Source organism: Lissotriton helveticus, chromosome 2_1 (genome assembly GCF_964261635.1).
Source record: "Lissotriton helveticus chromosome 2_1, aLisHel1.1, whole genome shotgun sequence".
NCBI classification, from domain to species: Eukaryota; Metazoa; Chordata; class Amphibia; order Caudata; family Salamandridae; genus Lissotriton; species Lissotriton helveticus.
In genome coordinates, this window is record NC_136059.1 from 1198049753 (window position 1) to 1198072436 (window position 22684).

Here is a 22684-nt window from a genome sequence, read left to right on the forward strand (position 1 = left end):
CATAATATGCAACATAATTTTAAACATTGTTTATTGTAGGTCTGTTTTTATTTTGTATTGTATGCCTGTATGTCCAACGAATGTTCCTTCTAATGATTGGCCAATGTATGGGTAAAGCTCACAATGACTGTTTACTATTCACACTGGGCGGCCAACTACGCTACGCTCGCAAAGTTTGCGTAGTTTGTGCTACTTCGCCCTACGCGAATTGCACGTAGCACAGTGCAAAATCGCATAGCGTAGCGTAGTTGGCATTTTTTGCTCGCTCACGGTCCTCAACATCAAGTTAGCGACCGCAAGCGAGCAAAATGACATCCCGGCGAGACTTTTTCCTAGTTCGCGATCAGCAACATCAAGTTGGCGATCGCGAATGAGGAAAATAAAACTCCTAGCGAGATTATCAATGCGGTGAGGTCAGGTTTCTCATTGTGAGTGGTCACGTATGCTCGCGATGAGAAACTACCAGTCCGCGTTGAGAAAACTGCAGCTCGAGTAAAAAGATGACGTTTTCAATCAATGCACAGTGTGGACAAGCATCCGGCACTGTGCAATTATCGAGAACAGCACACTACACAGTTCACGTAGCACTACGTGTATCTTGCGTAGTGCGAAGTGCACTTTGCGTAGCTCCGCGTAGCGCAAGTACGCGAACTTCGCCCAGGGTTATTTACTATGCCACCTCCCCAGGAAAAAAAATATTATTTCCTTTCGTGGTGATGTCATATAAAACATGTCTTGATTAGCAAGCATTCAGCAAGAACCTTTATGATACCGCTTAGCCTTTTGTGCCAAAGGACATTCATACTGATAGAGAGCCTTTCATGGACTTCCACATTATGCAGACACAAAGGCAACGTGAATGAATGAGAGATTTGTAGAGTGCCTAGTTACACCATAGTGTCCCCACGCTGAGCAGAAGCACCAAAAGTAGTCAGGAAAGTCAAAAAACAGATAAGCCTGCTAGATCTACTGAATCTGCCTAAAGAGCCAGGTCTTAAGGTCTTTCTGGACCCTTGCCTCAGAAGGTTCAAGTCTCAGGTGCAGTGGCATTGAATTCCACAACTTGGCTGCCCACTTAGCACATAATGAGACTGTCATTTAGTTAGTCTTTATCCACAATGTTTGGTGTTTTTGTAGTTTTCACCATTTTTTCATTTGCCTGTATTAACATCAATATCCTCATTGTAGTTTTAAAACATGTATTGTACACTAAGTTAAAGTATAATAAATGACTGTACCAACTATAATAATTAGATACAACAAAGGTAGCCCATAAAATCGCCTGGAAGAGGATCACTGACATAATTTCAATCACAGCAATATTGTGATACAGAAATATTGTGTCAAAAATATTGATTACAAAAATATTTATACTATACTGGTACGTACAAAAATATCGAGAAAAAAAATAATGTCTCATAACCCTCCCAGGAACATTTGTGCACAATACAAATTAGAACATTGGAATGTTGGGAGCCCCATTACAGACAATGGAGTGCTCCCTGCTTCTACGGGCCGGTAAAGGCCCGCAGAGCAACATTCCAATGTTCTACAAAGGCTTCTCGAAGTTCGAGGGGATTTATATCCCCTCGAGCTTCGAGAACCCTTTGTTTAATTTGTTAGAACATTCTGCCCTCTAGTGGCAGAATGTTCTATTAGCCTTATAGCCCTTCGTAGCAGGGCTATACGGCTATTAAAGTCCAGCTGTTTCGTTAAAGTCCCTTGCCTTTGGCTCGGGCCTTTAACGATTCAGCGGGCCTTTAATAGCCGGTATAGCCCGCTACGGCGGGCTATAAGGCTATATTAATTATACATGCATATTGTTAAAAACATACAAAAAAGGTATATTTTAACTTATATATATATATATTCACTGAAAAAACCATAGGTTTCACTCCAGTTATAGTTAGCTGGAAATTTTACTCGCATAAAACCATTGAAATTCCCACGTTATAGTTAGTTTGACTCACTATAACTTGCGCGTGCAATGCACTGCTGATGACGTCACATATTACATCACTCATGACATGGTCAGTGACATCACTCATGACATCACTGATGACACCATCCAGTGAATGTGTGTCTTTCTGAAAAATAAATATTAGTGAGTAATGTTTAAATATTTAAATATATGTATTATTGTTTCACTTTCTGTATAAGTGGCTGCATGGGTTGGTGAGTAGGTACATGTGTATGTATATGGGTTATTAGATGTTTTTCTTAGTATCAGTATGAGTGTTTGTATGGTTTGGTGGGGGTATTACTTAGCACATAGATGCATGAATGACTGACTCTCTCTTTGTATGTGTTTTGAAGACAGCATATGTGCAGGACTCTATGGGTGGATGAGTGTGTATATGTGTGTGTTAGTGAGTGAATGACTATCTCACTAGTGTCTTTATCAGTAACTACATATGTTTTAATCTAGTATATGTGAATATTGATGTATAATAAGTGAGTATATGTGAGAGTGAGGGATTTTAAGAGTTCCTGTTTAAATAAGTATGTGTTTCTATAAGTGATTGTTTAAGAGAATAAATATGTGTAAATTTCCTTAGAAGTAAAATGATAGTCTGTGTATAGCTCTATATGCAAATAAATGGATGTTCAATAGTTTATTTGCATGTGTGAGTATGTGTGTGAGTAACCTTTGGATGACTGTTGGTGTGTAACAGGATGTATAGGTGTATCACTACATATGATGAGTGAGTATATGTATGAGTGAGTATATAGAACTGTTGGTGAATGAGTGGATGTGTATATAGATGGTGGAATTACTGAATTGGTTGTTGTAACTGTTATGGGTATCTCAATTTTTTTGTAAATTTTAGTTTCTATTTTTGAATATGTGTTTCAAAGGTTACATTACAGTGAAAGGAGGTGTGTCACTCTGTCACAAGGATGGTGTCATCAGTGATGTCATGAGTGATGTCACTGACCATGTCATGAGTGATGTAATATGTGACATCATCAGCAGTGCATTGCGCGCGCAAGTTATAGTGAGTCCAACTAACTATAACGTGGGAATTTCAATGGTTTTATGCGAGTAAAATTTCCAGCTAACTATAACTGGAGTGAAACCTATGGTTTTTTCAGTGAATTTAATAGGTTTTTTAAATGCTAATTCCTAACTATAACTGGTGTGAAACCTATGGTTTTTTCAGTGAATTTCATAGGTTTTTTAATAGCAAATCTCTATGGGTATAAAAAGTAAAACATTTTATAACTAATTTTATAATGTATAATTATGTAAATATTTTTATTTTTATTTTTTTTATTTTTTTTGCCCGGGGGCGCTTCCGGGGCGTGTACCGGTGAACACACGGGGAAGCGCAATGTTACGGCGCGCCCCGGGGCGCGTACCGGGGAGCGTCTCGTTAGCGCTATTGTCGCGAACGAAAACAACATCGTGACGTTTAGCGTAACCGCGTGATGCGTCATATGACGCACTGCTTAAGCGCACCCGGAAGCACGCGAGCGCATACGATCGCGCAACGTCCTGACGCGCTTACGCTACGCACCCCCGGGCGCGCCCCGGAGCGCGACTACGGGCGCGCCCCGGGGCACGTAGCGTAAGCGCGTCGGGTCATGTGATCTGAAAATAACACTTTTCATTGGTGCAGATCAGTTTTGGTTTCTAAATGATGTGTGCCCGGATCATGTGACTTGAAAATAACACTTCTCATTGGTTCAGGACAGTTTGTTTTTCCCAAATGATGAAAGACCCCACCTTTTTTCCTTATTCTGACTTTGTCCTTTGACTGAGGAAGACCTGTTTCAGCAATAGAGAGAATTATTTTGTACTTTAAAATGGCTACAGTAGCAGCAGCAGCTGGAGCATCTGCACCACCACCACCACCACCACCACCAAGAGGACCACCACAACAGTACATTGGTGGTCAAGAAGAGGAGGAGGAGGAAGAGGAAGAGGAGGACAGGAGAAGATGGCTGGCTGAAGACAATACCCCATACCAGCCAAGGCCACACATTGTATGGGAGTTTTTTTCAATCCCAGAGGGCAAGAAAAAAGTGGATGCAGCCAAGGTAACTTGCCTAATCTGTGGCAAAGAACTCTCAAGGGGCAACCCAAACAAAAAATATTCCTTTGGTAATAATACCATGATTAGACATATGACCCGCAAGCATCCAAACAACTATTCTCGTGCAGAGATGAGGGAACTGGCCAGAAACCTCCCCCAGTCTTCAAGGACCACCTCCAAAAGAAAGCAACCCACTCCATCGGGACCAGAAACAACGGAGACGATGCCTTGCATACAACAACGTTTTGAAGATTTTAGAGTAACATGTATTTACTGTGGTAAGCTCATGTCGTATGGTGAAAAGAGCGTAAAGCTCATCGTCTTTGCTGGTGACAACCACAATTGCCCCAAAAAACCCTAATTTTTTCCGTTTTTGCTCCAGTTGAGCCATTTTCAATTCCCTTTTTTTTGTTTCTCCCCATAAAAAATAAAAAAAAAATATAAAACTGTTTTGAATAGCAAAAAAAAGTACAAAATTTTCAAAAAAACGATAAAAAAAATATAAAACAACAAAAAGAAGAAAAACACAGTTCTTTTTAGAACTACCTTTATTTTTTTAAAATAAACCTATATTTTTAAAGATTCTCTGTCAATTTTTTTTCCTTAGGGTACGCGTACCGGGGCGCGCACCCAAAAAAAAATAAAAAAAAAATAATGAAGGAGTTAGCATGAGGGAAGAACACAAAGAGAGTAATGTTAAGAGAAAGAGAGCTACAGGGAAAAACACAGAGGGATTGTTTATTACATAGTAAAAAACAGAGAAGGTGTAATAGGGTGAAAGTGAGAAAAGTAAAATGACTAAAGGAGCGAAAGAAAGGAAGAGAGAGGAAGAAAACTAAAGTAGAGATAGTGGGAGAATGTGAGTGGGTGTTGAAAGAAAAAAAAAGAACAGTAAAAAATGGAGAATGAAGGGTAGTGGTGGAACCGAGATAAATGAAGAACGGTGAAGGAGGGTGAGAAAAGACCAGTTAGTGGAAGTAAAGAGGTGTGAAAGAAGGTGAAAAATTGAATTAGGATAACACATGGGGAATGACAAAGAGAAAGGACAAAGAGAGTAAAGGAAACACTGCCTGAATGGGTTTGAGTGAAACAGTAAGGAAAGGTAAGTAATGCAGTGTGTGTGACTTATAGGGAGTCAGTGGGTGTAGGTCGGGGTATGGGTGTGTAAGGTGTGTCTGTGGGTGTGTGTGTGGGTGTGTGGGGTGTTTCGGTGTGAGTGGAGGTGAGGGTGTGTGAGATATCTGTGAGGGGTGTGTGGGTGTGGGGGGTATGTATGTGGGATGTATGTGTGTATATGGAATGTGTGTGTGTGTGAAGAGTGTGTGTGGGGGTGTGTGTGTGTGTGTATGAGGTGTGTGTGTGCTGTGTGTGTGGGGTGTATGTCAAACGTGTGTCTATGTGTTGGGAGGGGGATGAGGTGTGTGTGTAGGAGTGATGTAAATAATTAAGAAAAAGAGAATGAGTGAAGAAGTAAAGGAAGGGAACAGAGGGTAAGTGAAGTAAAGAATGGGAACTGAAAGAAGTTGAATATGAGAGGGGAAATAGGGAAAGGGGAGTAAACATGGAGAATAAGTGAGGAAAGCAGAGTAAAGAAACAGGAGTGAGGTTGGTTGAGAAAATATTAGTGAGGTTAAAGCAAAGGGTGATGACAAACTACATTTTTTGTCACACTTACCATATAATAAATGTAACTTTAATTACATATTTTTACTACACTTTGTATCTGTGAAAGAGAGAAGAAAAATAAGTTATAATTAGTAAAATATGTATTTTAAATTAAAAGATACAAATGAAGAGGTTAAAAATCATAACAGTGTATTTAGAAATAAAGTAAGAGTGAAGGACACAGAAAGGGAAATAAAGTAAGGTAGAAGGACAAAAAGAGAAAAGAGAGGTGTGTGTGGGGGGTGTGTGGGTGTGGGGGGTATGTGTGTAGGATGTGTGTGTATGTGTGGGATGTGTGGGTGTGTCTGTGAGGTGTGTGTGTGTGTGTGTGTCGGGTGGGGAGGTGTGTGTGTGGCATGTGTGTGGGGTGTCTGTGAGGTATCTGTGTGTGCATGTGTGTGTGTGTTTTGGGGGGATGAGGTGTGTGTGTGTGAGTGTGGGTGTGTGGGATGTGTGGGTGTGGGTGTGGATGTGTAAGGTATCGGTGTGGGGGTGTGGGGTGTTTGGGTGTGGGTGGAGGTGTGCGTGTGTGAAGTATGTGTGGGGAGTGTGTGGGTGTGGGGGTGTGGGGTTGTGTGCGTGTGGGTGTGTGTGGGACATACTTGTAGGTACCTAAAACAGCCACAGAACCCAAAAGCTCTTTTCAGAGCTACCCTACCTGTAATCACTCAAAAAGATTATTTTACACTATTATTTTCACTATTTTTCACCAAAGTACGCTCCCTGGTACGCTACCCGCGGGACCCTTTTGTGGCCCCCACATCAAACATAGGGGGTCAGGGGAGTCTACCCTGCCCCCTTTTGGTCATTTCCCCCTTTGTTTTTGCCACCTCTTGTGTCTCGATCCTACAGAGACACAAGATGGCGGCCGTTCCGGACTGTTTGGAATGTTTACAGACACCCGAGAGCCAATCAGCTTTCCGTGCGCAAGTCGTGTGGCGCGCCCGGAGCGCTCCCCGGTGCGCGTACCGGGGCGCGGCTATAGATATATACATTTTTTTGAACCTAAATTACTCAAAATCCTCTGGAAAACATATCTTGAGACATAGCAAAGGCACATCGGGCTACCAGTCCCTATAATTTTGCCAAGTTTGGTGAAAATCCATGCAGCCGTTCGATCTGAAAGTGATTTCGACCGCCCTATGAAAATTAACATGGGGAAAACACGTTTTGGGACCCCCTTTTATCTCGGCCCCCGCTTGACGAATGCCCCCCAAACTTTCAGGGAAGGACCGGAGCGCCGCAAGGCAAAGTTGAGGAAAATTTCAGGCAGATTCCTCAACCGGCGCCAAAGTTATTCCCAATAGAATGTTGCGATTTCCCTATGGAAATCAATCCTAACTATAACTACCTACTGGCGACCGCCAGTAGGTAATATATATATATATATATATATATATATATATATATATATATATATATATATATATATATATATATATATATATATATATATATATATATATATATATATATATATATATATATATATATATATATATATATATGTATTACCTACTGGCGATAACCAGTAGGTATATATAGTTAGGATTGTTTTCCATAGGGAAATCGCAACATTCTATTGGAAATTAACTTTGGCGCCGGTTGAGGAATCTTCCTGAAATTTTCCTTAACTTTGCCTCGCGGCGCTACGCTCTTTCCCTGAAAGTTTGAGGGGGATTCGTCAAGCGGGGCCGAGATAAAAGGGGGGTCCCAAAACGTGTTTTCCCCATGTTAATTTCCATAGAGCGGTTGGACTCACTTTTAGCCCGAACGACTGAATGGTTTTCCACCAAACTTGGCAAAATTGTAGGGACTGGTAGCCCAATGTGCCTTTGCTATGTCTCAAGATATGTGCTCCAGTGGTTTTTACGAAAATTAACTTTGAAAAAATATATATTGGGCTACATTGGGCTATATATATGTTAGAGCCCAAATGTAGCCCAATGTAGCCCAATGTAGCCCAAAGATGGCCACCAGAGACAAAAAAAAACAAATGTAGCCCAAATATCAGCCAGATGTAGCCCAACTATAGCCCAATGACAGAATGTCCCAGAGTGTTCTAAAGAACAACTAGAGCGCTAACAGTCTTACTTATAACAAAAGTATGGCACACCTGAAGTCATCTTGATTGGAATAAAGTGTTAACACTTAAAACATTTAATTTGCAAAGGAACAAAATGAGGGGGTTCATTTTGCCATCGAAATTATAATTAGTGCTGAAGAAAGAAAAATTAGGGCACATTTTGAGTGACTTCTCAAATCCTCTTATATTTCATTAAAAAAATTCTGATATGCAGTCTCCCAAGATGGCCTCCAGAGACAAAAGAGCCCAAATGTAGCCCAAATATCAGCCAGATGTAGCCCAACTATAGCCCAATGACAGAATGTCCCAGAGTGTTCTAAAGAACAACTAGAACGCTAACAGTCTTACTTATGACAAAAGTATGGCACACCTGAAGTCATCTTGATTGGAATAAAGTGGTAACACTTAATACATTTAATTTGAAAAGGAACAAAATGAGGGGTTTCATTTTGCCATAGAAATGTTATATATATATATATTCACTGAAAAAACCATAGGTTACACACCAGTTATAGTTAGGAATTAGCATTTAAAAAACCTTTGAAATTCACTGAAAAAACCATAGGTTTCACACCAGTTATAGTTAGCTGGAAATTTTACTCGCATAAAACCATGGGAATTCCCACGTTATAGTTAGTTGGACTCACTATAACTTGCACGTCTGCAATGCACTGCTGATGACGTCACATATTACATCACTCATGCATATATTTAAATATTTAAACATTACTCGCTAATATATGTATTCACTAAGATACACTTAATAAGCCAGTTAACCAATCAATATTTTTTTTAAAAACACTGAAAAAACCATAGGTTTCAGGCCTTATATAGTTAGGAATTAGCATTTAAAAAACCTTTGAAATTCACTGAAAAAACCATAGGTTTCAGGCCTTATATAGTTAGGAATTAGCATTTAAAAAACCTTTGAAATTCACTGAAAAAACCATAGGTTTCAGGCATTATATAGTTAGGAATCAGCATTTAAAAAACTTTGAAATTCACTGAAAAAACCATAGGTTTCAGGCCTTATATAGTTAGGAATTAGCATTTAAAAAACCTTTGAAATTCACTGAAAAAACCATAGGTTTCATGAGTTATATAGTTAGGAATTAGTTTTTAAAAAACCTTTGAAATTCACTCAAAAAACTATAAGTTTTAGTGCTGTTATAGTTAGCTGGACATTTTACTCATACAAAACCAATGAAATTGCTCCTATATAGTTAGTTGTACTAACTATATTTCGCGCACCCGCAATCCACTGCTGATGATGTCACATATTAGATCATTCATGACATGGTCAGTGACATCACTGATGACATCTCAAATGACATAACTGATGACATCACTGATGACATCATCCACGTGACAATCACATACACCTTTTCATACACTATTACAATTTTTCATCACTCTTTGTAAAATACAGAGTATCATATTTAAATCCATTGTCACAGCAATACAAGTATCTAAAAATCCACTCAGTGATTCATAGATGTATACACACATCTAATCACTTACCTTTGGATTCACTCATACATGCTGTCAATGAACAATAGAACACTATCAAAAATACTTATACATCTATATCGACATTAAACAACAGCACGCATCCTATTCACATATGAAGTCATCCTACTTACTTATGCAAACAATGGATCATACTTAAATATTTACTTAGCAAAACACTCATACAAACACCACTTCTTCTATTCATTTAGATAGTAAGTCATACTTAGTGAATTATAAAATCATTATTACAAGTATACAGTTATCCATACAGTCACTCACACAATCATTGTGTCTTATGTATACTTATTTATATACAACAACTGACACATACACTGCCTTTTATTTTTCTAGTTTGTTGGACCTGTACCGTTGAGAAATATATTTGCTCATCACCACACCCATAAAGAGATTCCCTCACCCAAACTGTTAGAACATGTAGTTTTAACTTCATATATCTACTGAATCAACTATTCACACATCTTTGTACAGTCACACCCCCCCACCGAACCACACACACTTTCACACTCCCATACAAATACTCAGTTAACTAATCAATAACTAATATAGACTTTCACATAGCTAGTAACCAACTGTAGAATCAGTTTACACAACAACTGACAAAGTGATACAGATATTCACACAGTTTAGTCACTATCCACTATATTTAGTGAGACATTATAAATTGGTCAAGTAAACAGTCAATTACATTGCTACTAAATCCTCCATCCTAATATTTATTTATATATATCCACTCATTCTTCAATGTAAATTGCTATATATATAATGCATATTTAAACAACGAAGCAAACCACATTCACTGGATGATGTCATCAGTGATGTCATCAGTGATGTCATTTGAGATGTCATCAGTGATGTCACTGACCATGTCATGAATGATCTAATATGTGACATCATCAGCAGTGGATTGCGGGTGCGCGAAATATAGTTAGTACAACTAACTATATAGGAGCAATTTCATTGGTTTTGTATGAGTAAAATGTCCAGCTAACTATAACACCACTAAAACTTATAGTTTTTTGAGTGAATTTCAAAGGTTTTTTAAAAACTAACTATATAACTCCTGAAACCTATGTTTTTTTTCAGTGAATTTCAAAGGTTTTTTAAATGCTAATTTCTAACTATATAAGGCCTGAAACCTATGGTTTTTTCAGTGAATTTCAAAGTTTTTTTAAATGCTGATTCCTAACTATATAAGGCCTGAAACCTATAGTTTTTTCAGTGAATATATATATAGTTAGGACCTAGCTACCATAGGAAATCCGCAACATTCTATTGGGAATAACTTTGGTGCCGGTTGAGAAATTTGCGTGTCATTTTCCAAAATTTTGGCCAGCGCCGCTGCGCTCCTTCCCTGAAAGTTTCGGGGGGATTCGTGAAATGGGGACTGAGAAAAAAGGGGGGTCCTAAAACGTGTTTTCCCCATGTTAATTTCCATAGGACGTTCTGACAAGGCTACAGCCCGAACCGCTGAAGGAATTACACCAAACTTGGCAAAATTGTAGGGACTGGTACGCAGAAGTGCCTTTGCTATATTTGGTGAAAATTGCTGCAGTGGTTTTTAAGAAAATTAACTTCAAAAACACATATATATCTGGGCGGAGCCTAACCACACATCTCATAGTGAGATCTGATTGGCTGTCAGCACTTCATCCAAGAAGTGTTGGCAACCATCTTGGGACCAATATACATGATAGCACCTCATTAAAAAGCATTGTAGTTAATAGAGGGTTTTAGGACTTTAGTTACATTATAAATCATTTGTTGATGGTACCATACTCATTTTAGGAATTGTGGTGTTTTCTAAGGTGATTTTACCATGTGAAAAAGCCTTCTGCTGGGATATCATGAATCATGTTTGAAAGAAAACTATTATCTCATGCTTTTCCCACAGTGGTTTGGAAGGGGATCTATAAGCTAAACTGAAAGCATATTTTCTGTAAATTCACATTATCTTTCTCAGTCATGTGAGCATGAAGTCTGATATTCTCAGTAAAACATGTACATCCAACAAGGACAGAGACTGTCAGTTGATTCCATTGTGTTTTACTGCAGCCTCCCAGAGTGTTCTAAAGAACAACTAGAGCGCTAACAGTCCTACTTATTACAAAGGTATGGCACACCTGAAGCCATCTTGATTGGAATAAAGTGGTAACTCTTAAAACATTTAATTTAAAAAGGAACAAAATGAGGGGGTATATTTTGCCATAGAAAGTATCATTAGTGCTGCAGAAAGAAAAATGAGGGCACATTTTGAGTGACTTCCCAAATCCTCTTCTAATTCATTAAAAAATTCTGACATGCAGTCTCCCAAGATGGCCACCAGAGACAAAAGAGCCCAAATGTAGCCCAAATATCACCCAGATGTAGCCCAAGTATAGCCCAATGACAGAATGTCCCAGAGTGTTCTAAAGAACAACTAGAGCGCTAACAGTCTTACTTATGACAAAAGTATGGCACACCAGAAGCCATCTTGATTGGAATGAAGTGGTAAGTCTGAAAACATTTAATTTAAAAAGGAACAAAATGAGGGGGTTAATTTTGCCATAGAAAGTATGATTAGCAGCAGACTTCCCTGGTGAGCAGTAGCTTTACTACAGTTATCTAATGAGCAACCAGAGTGCTAACATTCAGAATTTATGGCAAATGTGTGACACATCTGAATGCCTTCTTGATGGAACCAAAGTAAACAAGCATTGAAAATGCAATAGATCTCGCCCTCGTTTAAGTTAAAGCCATTCTGTTTGTAATGAGGTGGCTTTTTAGCTTTGCTTTTATTAGTGTTTTAAAACTTTCATGCCAATAACATGCATATGTATGCATATATGTATATGTATGCATGCATTTATATTTGTATTTATATAGATATGCAGATTATATATGTTTATATATGTATGTATATATATATATATATATATATATATACACATACATAAATGCATATGCATATATATATGTGTATATGTGTGCGTGTAGAGAGAGGTAGAGAGGTAGAGGTGTAAAGGTAGATAGGTAGAAGTAGAGAGGTAGAGGTAGAGAGGTAGAGACTAGTAGAGAGAGAAGTAGAGAGAGGTAGAGAGGTAGAGAGAAGAGAGTGAGTAATAGAGTAGAGAGTGAGTAGTAGAGAGCAGTAGAGAGAGTAGCAGAGAGTGAGTAGTAGAGAGTAGTGGAGTGAATAGTAGAGTGAGTAGTAGAGAGTAGTAGAGAGTGAGTAGTAGAGAGTGAGTAGTAGAGAGTAGTAGAGAGTAAGTAGTAGAGTGAGTAGTAGAGAGCAAGAGAAAGTGAGTAGTAGAGAGTAGTAAAGAGTGAGTAGTAGAGAGTGAGTAGCAGAGAGAGAGAATAGTAGAGAGTAGTAGAGAGTGAGTAGTAGAGTGAGTAGTAGAGAGTAGTAGAGAGAGAGTAGTAGAGAGTGAGAAGTGAAGAGTAGTAGAGAGTAAGTAGTAGAGAGAGATTAGTAGAGCGTAGTAGAGAGTGAGAAGTAGAGAGTGAGTAGTAGAGAGTAGTAGATAGTGAGTAGTAAAGAGTGAGTAGTAGAGAGTGAGTAGTAGAGAGTAGAGAGTAGTAGAGAGTGAGTAGTAGAGAGTAGTAGATAGTGAGTAGTAGGGAGTGAGTAGTAGAGAGAGAGTAGTAGAGAGTAGTAGAGTAGTAGAGAATGAGTAGTAGAGAGTGAGTATTAGAGAGTAGTGGAGTAGTAGAGAGTAAGTAGTAGAGAGTAGTGGAGAATATTCCAAAGTTTGGCACAGCACCACTTGCACAATAAGTCCAATCAAATCATATCACTTAGAGTCCTTATTGAAGCGCTGAATCTTGGTGTATATTCAAATGCTTTTATTTTCCTTAAGTTTATGTACCACAGCCAGCTGACGCTTTTCGTTCTGTACAACAGAACTTCTTCAGGGCGTTCTTATTTCCTTCAAGTTATGTCGGTATCCTGTTGTCATATAACTAGATATTTCTTCCAAATGTTAGACGAGACGTAAGTACATTCTTATTCAAAGTGACTAGGTATCAATTTTACCCACACAATTCGGGCAGACTTGAGTAATTTATAGCATCCTCAAAGTCAGTCTTTCAAAAACTCCAAAGTATAGGACATGATAATCCAAATCCAAATGTTTCTCAAGAAAAGTCATTTTCAATCGTTCGGAATTTCGGCGTTTGGGCAGATATGACCCAGGGACCCCAGTATGCAAGGGGAATTAGTCCCCCCTCTGCAAACGCGCCAGTGGCCTGCGTTGCAGAGAGGTGTAAAAAGAGGCATAGCCTCATTACACCTCTGTGCAATGCAGCCCCCTGGCGCATACTGGAGGTTCCAGGTGGGCTAGTTGGCCCCCAGGGACCCCCAGTATGCAAGGGGAATTAGTTCCCCCTCTGCAAACGCGCCAGGGGGCTGTGTTGCAGAGAGGTGTAACAAGGGGCATAGCCTCATTACACCTCTGCAATGCAGCCCCCTGTGCATACTGGAGGCTCAAGGTGGGCTAGTTGGCCCCCAGGGACCCCCAGTATGCAAGGGGAATTAGTTCCCCCTCTTCAAACATGCACGGGGACTGCGTTGCAGAGAGGTGTAAAAAGGGGCGTGGCTTCATTACACCTCTCTGCAATGCAGTCCCCTGGCGCATACTGGAGATTCCTGGTGGGCTTTCAGGTCTTATATAGTTAGGAACTAGCATTAAAAAAACTTTGAAATTCACTGAAAAAAACAGAGGTTTCAGGCCTTATATAGTTAGGAATTAGCATTTAAAAAACCTTTGAAATTCACTGAAAAAACCATAGGTTTCAGGCCTTATATAGTTAGGAATTAGCATTTAAAAAACCTTTAAAATTCACTCAAAAAACTATAAGTTTTAAGGTGTTATAGTTAGCTGGACATTTCACTCATACAAAACCATTGGAATTGCTCCTATATAGTTAGTTATACTAACTATATTTCGCGCACCCGCAATCCACTGCTGATGATGTCACATATTATATCATTCATGACATGGTCAGTGACATCACTGATGAGATCTCAAATGACATCACTGATGACATCATCCCCGTGACAATCACATACACCTTTTCATACACTGGTAAAATCTTTCATCACTCTTTGTAAAATAAAGAGTTTCATATTTGAATCCATTGTTAAAGCAATACAAGTATCTAAAAACCCACTCCGTGATTGTAGATGTATACACACATCTAATCACTTACCTGTAGATTCACTCATACATGCTGTCAATGAACAATAGAACACTATCAAAAATACTTATACACCTAAATCGACATTACACACCAGCACACATCCTATTCACATATGAAGTCATCCTACTCACTAATGCAAACAATGGATCATACTTACATATTTACTTAGCTACACACTTATACAAACACAACTTCATCTATTCGTTTAGATAGTAAGTCATACTTAGTTAATTGTAAAATCATTATTACAAGTATAAAGTTATCCATACAGTCACTCACACAATCATTGAGTCATAGGTATACTTATTAATATACAACAACTGACACATACACTGCCTTTTATTTTTCTAGTTTGTTGGATATGTACCATTGAGAAATATATTTGCTAATCACCACACCCATAAGGATATTCACTCACCCAAACAACTGTTAGAACATGTAGTTTTAACTTCATATATCTAGTGAATCAACTATTCACACATCTTTGGGCAGTCACACACCCCCCACCGAACCACACACACATTCACTCTCCCATACAAATACTCAATTAACTAATCAATAACTAATACAGACTTTCACATAGCTAGTAACCAACTGGAGAACCAGTTTACACAACAACTGAAAAAGTGATACGGATATTCAAACAGTTTAGTCACTATCCACTATATTTAGTGAGACACTATAAATTGGTCAAGTAAACAGTCAATTACACTGCTACTAAATCCTCCATCCAAATATTTATTTTTATATATCCACTCAATCTTCAATGCAAATTGCTAAATATATAATGCATATTTAAATAACGAAGCAAACCACATTCACTGGATGATGTCATCAGTGATGTCATCAGTGATATCATTTGAGATGTCATCAGTGATGTCACTGAACATGTCATGAATGATGTAATATGTGACATCATCAGCAGTGGATTGCGGGTGCGCGAAATATAGTTAGTACAACTAACTATATAGGAGCAATTTCAATGGTTTTGTATGAGTGAAATGTCCAGCTAACTATAACACCCCTAAAACTTATAGTTTTTTGAGTGAATTTTAAAGGTTTTTTAAATGCTAATTCCTAACTATAGAAGGCCTGAAACCTATGTTTTTTTCAGTGAATATATATATATATATATACATATATATATATATATATATATTCACTGAAAAAAACATAGGTTGCACACACGTTAGAGTTAGGAATTAGCATTTAAAAACCTTAGAAATTCACTGAAAAAACCATAGGTTTCACACATGTTATAGTTAGCTGGACATTTCACTCATACAAAACCATTGAAATTCCCCCGTTATAGTTAATTCAGCTAACTATAACTTGCGCGCCCGCAATGCACTGCTGATGATGTCACATATTACATCACTCTTGACATGGTCAGTGACATCACTCATGACATCACTGATGACATCTCAAATGACATCACTGATGACATCATCCAGTGAATGTGTGTCTTTCTGAAAAATAAATATGTTTTATATATGTATATCTAAAGGTCAATGGAAGAAAAAATGTGTAAATAAGTGTCTAAATGGATGTTTGTTTTGTAAAAATGATTGTATAACTGACTTATTAAGTGTTATCTTAGTGAATAAATGTATTAGCGAGTAATGTTTAAATATGAAAATATCTGTATCAGTGTCTCACTTTGTGTATAAGTGGCTGCATGGGTTGGTGACTATCTACATGAGTGTCGATATGGGTTATTAGTTCATTTTTAGAGTATCAGCATGAGTGTCTGTATGGTTTGGTGGGGGGTATTACTTACCGCATAGATGCATGAATGGGTGACTCACTGTTTGTATGTGTTTTGAAGACAGCATGTGTGCAGGACGGTATGGGTGGATGAGTAGGTGTATGGGTGTGTTAGTGAGTGAGTCACTGTGTCAATAGTATCTTTATGAGTAACTACATATGTGTTAAACTAGTATATGTGAGTATTGATGTATATAAGTGAGTATATGTGAGAGCGAGAGATCGTAAGATTTCCTGTATAAATAAGTATGTGTTTCTATAAGTGATTGTTTAAGAGAGTAAGTATGTGTACGATTCTGTAGAAGTAAGTGTAGTGGTGGGTGTATAGCTGTATATGCAAGTAAATGGATGTTTATTTCCAGGTGTGAGTTTGTGTGTGAGTAACTCTATAGATGAGTGTCCGTGTGTAATAAGATGTATAGGTGTATGAGTACATATGATGAGTGAGTACATGTATGAGTACCTATATAGAACTGTTAGTGAATGACTGGATGTGTATGTAGATTTTGGAATTACTTAATAGGTTGTTCTAACTGGAATTGGTATCTCAATTTTTTTGAAAATTTTAGTTTCTATTTTTGAATGTGTGTATCAAGGGTTATATTACGCTGAGAGGAGGTCTGCCACTCTTTCACAAGGATGATGTCATCAGTGATGTCATCAGTGATGTCATTTGAGATGTCATCAGTGATGTCATGAGTGATGTCACTGACCATGTCATGAGTGATGTAATATGTGACGTCATCAGCAGTGCGTTGCGGGTGCGCGAGTTATAGTTAGCTGAATTAACAATAACAGGGGAATTTCAATGGTTTTGTATGAGTGAAATGTCCAGCTAACTATAACGTGGCTGAAACCTATGGATTCTTCAGTGAATTTCAAAGGTTTTGTAAATGATAATTTTTAAATGTATTAATTGTTATATTTTTTATAATGATTTACTACATTATTTTAAACTATTTATTTTTAGAAATTTTATTTTTTAAATTACATTACACATTTTTAATATAAATTGAAAAAAATGTTTTTACAAATATTGAAATTGTAATATTTATTTTTTTATTTAATATTTTTTTAATTTATATATATTTTATATAGCAGGCAATGATATCCTATGGAAGGAAATTCAAGTTACTGGTAAGTACAGTTAAATTTACTTTTCAGGAATAGTAGTGAGCTAGATTGGGGAATTAATTCCTCTTCAATCCTGAGGTGCCCTGTGAGCCAACTAGCCAACCAGGTACCTCCAGTGTGCACCAGGCAGCTGTATTGCAGAGAGTCGTTCAAAAGGCACGCCCCCTTTTTACAACACTCTGCAACACAGCTCAGTGGCACTTACTGGAGATACCTGTTGGACTAGTTGCCCCCTAGGCGACCTCTGGAATGAAGAGGAATTAATTCCCCAACTTAAAATGCGCCTCAGGGCATGTTTGCACTCATATCACCTCAAGCCCCGCCCCCTACCTTCACCACTGTGCTAACGCACCCTGGTGAGTGTTCTAATTTGGGGGATTATGTCCACTTGCGTACTGGGGGTCCCTGAGGGCCAACTAGCCCGCCGGGAACCTCCAGTATGCGCCAGGAGGCTGCGTTGCAGAGACGTGTAATGAGGCCAGGCCCCTTTTTACACCTCTCTGCAACGCAGCCCCGGGCGCGTTTGCAAAGGGGGAACTAATTCCTCTTACATACTGGGGGTCCCTGGGGGCCAACTAGCCCACCAGGAATCTCCAGTATGCACCAGGGGGCTGCATTGCAGAGAGGTGTAATGAGGCCACGCCCCTTTTTACACCTCTCTGCAATGCAGCCCCCGGGGGCGTTTGCAGAGGGGGAACTAATTCCCCTTGCATACTGGGGGTCCATGGGGGCAAACTAGCCCACCAGGAACCTCCAGTATGCGCCAGGGGGCTGCATTGCAGAGAGGTGTAATTAGGCCACCCTCCTTTTTACACCTCTCTGCAATGCAGCCCCCTGGCGCGTTTGAAGAGGGGGAACCAATTCCCCTTGCATACTGTGGGACCATAGGGGCCAACAAGCCCACCTGGAACCTACATTATGCGCCAGGGGGCTGCATTGCTTTGCCCCAGGGGGTGGTGGTCCCCCGGGGCAGTGTGGGGGGGATTGGGCCCCCCCACACTTCTTTTCACTATGCCCCGGGATTTGGTCCCCCTGGGGGGTAATTTGAAAAATAGCAGACCGGGTTTAAAAAAAAAAAATTGGGGGCCTTGGATGTCCTTGTGGGACCACCTGAGCAGGCCTAGGGCGTCAAGCTGTTTCTACCCTACCCCCTTTTTGCGTTCTACACGTTTGTTTTTCTGCTTTCTTGTGCCTCGGTCTACCGAGCACAAGATGGCTGCCAACACTTCCTGGTTTGGAGTGTTCATAGCCAATGAGCATGCAGCTCTTACTCGGAAAGGTACGTGTACAGTACTCGTTCGGTATTCGTACCCCGCAATTTAAAAAAACAAAAACAAATTGGGGGGGCCTTGAGGGACAGTTGACAGCCAATTAGCGTTCAGCTCGTGCTCGGGAAGGTACAGAGTAAAGTAAGCTTACAGTAAGCTTACCGTATGCACCTTTAGATATACTTATGATTTTACTTTTGATTTTCTCAGGAACTACTGAACGGATGTACACGATTTAACAAAAAGGCCCATCTGCGAACAGAACTCTACCGTTTTTGCTAAGTTTTGGTGTAATTCCTTTCAGTCGTTCGGGCTGTAGCCCCGGCTAAAGGTCCTTTGGGAAATTGCATGGGGAAAACACGTTTTGGGAACCCCCTTTTTTCTCTGCCCCCGCTTCAGAAATCACTCCCAAACTTTTAGGGAAAGAGTGGAGCGGAGCAGACCATCTTCTCGGAGAAAATTTGCGAAGATTCGTCCACCGGCACCAAAGTTATTCCAAATAGAATATTGCGGATTTCCTACGGAAACTAAGTTTTACCTATAACTACCTACTGGCGAACGCACATATATATATATATATATATATATATATATATTCACTGAAAAAAACATAGGTTTCAAGTTGGACATTTCACTCGTGTAAAACCATAGAAATTCCCCTGTTGTAGTTAGTTCAGCTAATTATACCACGCGCCCCCGCAATGCACTGCTGATGATGTCACATATTACATCACTCATGACATGGTCAGTGACATCACTCATGACATCTCAAATGACATCACTGATGACATCATCCAGTGAATGTGTGTTTTTTTGAAATTTGAATATGTTTTATACATGTATATGCCGAGGTCGATGGAAGAATAAATGGGTATATAAGTGTCTAAATGGATGATTTTGTTTGTGTGAAACTGATTGTATAACTGACTGATTAAGTGTATCTTAGTGAATACATGGGTTAGTGAGTAATTTTTAAATGTGTAAATATCTGTATCAGTCTCCCATTTTGCGTATAAGTGGCAGCATGGGTTGATGAGTAGCTACATGAGTGTCTATATGGGTTATTAGTTGGTTTTTTGACTAACAGTATGAGTGTCTGAGTGTTTGTGTGGTTCGTTGGGGGTATTACTTTGTGCATAGATGCGTGAATGAGCAAGTCATTGTTTGTATGTGTTGAAAACAGCATGTGTGCAGGACTGTATGGGTGGATGAGTGTGTGTATGGGTGTGTTGGTGAGTGAATGACTGTCTCAGTAGTGTCTTTATGAGTAACTACATATGTTTTAAACTAGTATATGTGAGTATTGGTGTATATAAGTGAGTATATGTGCGAGTAAGAGATTGGAAGAGTACCTGTATAAATGAGTATGATTTTCTATAAGTGATTGTTTAAGAGAGTAAGCATGTGTTAGTTTCTGTAGAAGTAAATGCAGTGGTGTGTGTATAAATGTATACACAAGTAAATCGATGTTTCATACTTTCTTTGCATGTGTGACTATGTGTGTGAGTAACTCTAAGGATATGTAGCGGTGTGTAAGTGTATGTATAGGTTTATGAGTACATATGATGAGTGAGTGCATGTCTGAGTGACTGTATAGGACTTTTGGTGAATGAGTAGATATGTGTGTAGATCTTGGAATTAGTGAATGGGTATGCTGTAACTGGTATTGGTGTGTCCATTGTTTTGAAAATGGTATTTTGTATTTTAGAATATGTGTATATCAAAGGTTATATTAGGGTGAGAGGAGGTCTGCCACTCTATCACAAGGATGATGTCATCAGTGATGTCATTTGAGATGTCATCAGTGATGTCATGAGTGATGTCACTGACCATGTGATGAGTGATGTAATATGTGACATCAACAGCAGTGCATTGCGGGGTCGCAAGTTATAGTTAGCTGAACTAACTATAAAGGGGGAATTTCTATGGTTTTGTATGAGTGAAATGTCCAACTAACTATAACACCCCTAAAACCTATGTTTTTTTCAGTGAATTTCTAAGGTTTTTTAAATGCTAATTTCTAACTATAACGTGCCTGAAACCTACGTTTTTTTCAGTGAATTTCTAAGGTTTTTTAAATGCTAATTTCTAACTATAACGTGCCTGAAACCTACGTTTTTTTCAGTGAATTTCAAAGGTTTTTTAAATGCTAATTTCTAACTATAATGTGACTCAAACCTAAGGTTTTTTCAGTGAATTTCAAAAGTTTTTCAAATGCTAGTTTCTAACTATGCCTACAGAGGTAGGACATGTGAAGAAAGAAGAAAAAACGCACTGCAAGAAGCAAAAGAAATGCTGAAAGAAGCAACAGAAGTTCACAAAGACGAAGAAAAGTGCAGGAAGAAGCAAGACATTTGCAGAAAGAACCAACAGAGGAGCAGAAAGAGGCCTTGTTGCAAAATCATCCTGTGCCCACAACTTTTTCAGATGGGTACTGGTGGTAACTGACTCTGACTAACCAGGCCTAGAGCCAGTGCTATGCTAAAAGACACTTAGGATACAGTGAAAACACCTACATACTCTAGGGAACACTATGCGTTGGGCACCCCTATGATTGGCATGACCTCCTCTGTAAGGCCTTAGTACATAATAGGGCAGGGGGATTAAAACTACCTTTTACAATCCGCTACGGGGTGAGTTTGCACAATGGTGAAGAGAGGGGGGGCCTGAGGTGACATGTGTGCAAACACGCCTTGTGGCCGTTTTAAGTTGGGAGATTAAGTACCCTTGAATCCTGACGGTCCCTGGGGTCCAACTAGCCAACCAGGTACCTCCAGCAAGTGCCACAGAGCTGCGTTGCAGAGAGGTGTAAAAAGGGGCGTGGCCTAGTCCACCTCTCTACAACGCAGCGCAGTGGTGCTTATTGGAGGTACCTGGTGGGGTTGTTGGCCCCCAGGGACCCTCAGGATTGAAGAGGAATTAATTCCCCAACTTAAAACGCGCCACAGGGCGTGTTTGCACACATGCCACCTCAAGCCCCGCCCCCTCCCATCACCACTGTGCAAACGTGCCCTGTGGCGTGCATTACATTGGGGGATTAGGTCCCCCTGAATTCTGAGGGTGCCTGGGGTCCAACTAGCCCACCAGGTACCTCCAGTAAGCACCACAGAGCTGCGTTGCAGAGAGGTATAAAAAGAGGTGTGGCCTCTGAACAACTCCCTGCAACGCAGCTCCCTGGCGCATACTGGAGGTTCCTGGTGGGCTAGTTGGCCCCCAGGGACCTCCAGTATTCAAGGGAAATTGGTTCCCATCTTACAACTTGCCAAGTGGCGCTTTTGCAGAGTAATGCAGGGAGGGGGCGTGGCCTCCGGCACAATGCCGTTCTTTTCTTTTTAATTAATTTTTTTAAGAAGCGGAGCTGTGTGGCCCTTTCCTTTCCTATTTGTGTGGCAATGGGGACCCCATCCCTCAGGGCCTGACCCCTATTTTTTTTTAATGGAAGGGGGCCGTGTGGACACCCTTCCGAGGCCATATTTGGCCCCGGGGACCCCATACCCCGGGGCATGGCCAGTGTTTTTTTTTATATCTTAGGAGGGCGCTGCGTTGCCCCCCTCCTCAGGCCATTTATGGCCCCGGGGACCCCTTCCCCTGGGGCCGGCCTTTGTGTGTTTTAAAAAAAATAATAAATATTTTAATTAAGGGGGAGAGGGGCCGTGTGACCCCCTTCCCGGGCCACTTCTCGCCCTGGGGACCCCAACCCCAGCGTCTGGCCACTTCATTGGGGACCGTGGGGGGAGCACCAATGCCCCCACGGTCCCACTAGGCTCCCCGCCTCCTGCGGGAGCCGGCATTGCTTTTCGACACGGGGAGATGCTGACATGCAACCTCCCCGTGTGAAAAAGCAATGTGGTTTGAATGTTGGAAGAGGGCAGGTTTACTGCTCTCTCTTCCAAAATCCAAACCACAGTTTGCTATGACAGGGTGGGCGCCACACGGCCCCCACCCTGTCATAGCAAACTGCAGTGTCCCTGGGTGGGCCCCCCGGGACACTGCAGGAGCCGGCCCTTGGG